The sequence below is a fragment of the Macadamia integrifolia genome, chromosome 9 (genome assembly GCF_013358625.1).
Source record: "Macadamia integrifolia cultivar HAES 741 chromosome 9, SCU_Mint_v3, whole genome shotgun sequence".
Taxonomy (NCBI): Eukaryota; Viridiplantae; Streptophyta; class Magnoliopsida; order Proteales; family Proteaceae; genus Macadamia; species Macadamia integrifolia.
Window position 1 is genome coordinate 10,344,130 of NC_056565.1, and position 589 is coordinate 10,344,718.

Sequence of the window (589 nt, forward strand, 5' to 3'; positions counted from 1 at the left end):
AGGATCGTACATGAGATTATCACCTCATACGGATTCTCATTCAATTCTTTTGAAGTTGTCAATTCATTTTCCTTGTTAGAATATATTCCTTTCTTGCAATCTATTCATTAGAGTAACAATGAACAAAATTGCCAATGGGGTTGATAGCCTAGTGGAGGGAAGTCTATGCTCCATTATTACTAATGAGTCTTGTGAAAGCACTGCTTGCCGTATGGGAGTTTTGGCTTGGGAAATTATCACTACCATGGAAAGTCATTTTTATAGTACCCAAAAATAAAATGCTATGATCAAAATTCATAGTTACACTTAGCTTTGCCTGAGAAAGTCCAATGAAACATTGGAAATACGAGGAAAGGAAAAATATCTAGAGTCCCACAACTTGTTTGCCAAATTGGGTCTCAAATTTATTATGTAGATAATCTATCCATGGAATGTTAGGATGTACAACCTATCCAACAACCCATTTGCCAAATTAAGCACTTCACTTCCTCCAAAAGGTTGAGCCATCTAGATGAGCTTAATTATCTTGGGTTCTTTATAAGGAAATAACAATACCTTTTGAGTGTACACATACAAGTTGGGTTTTTTT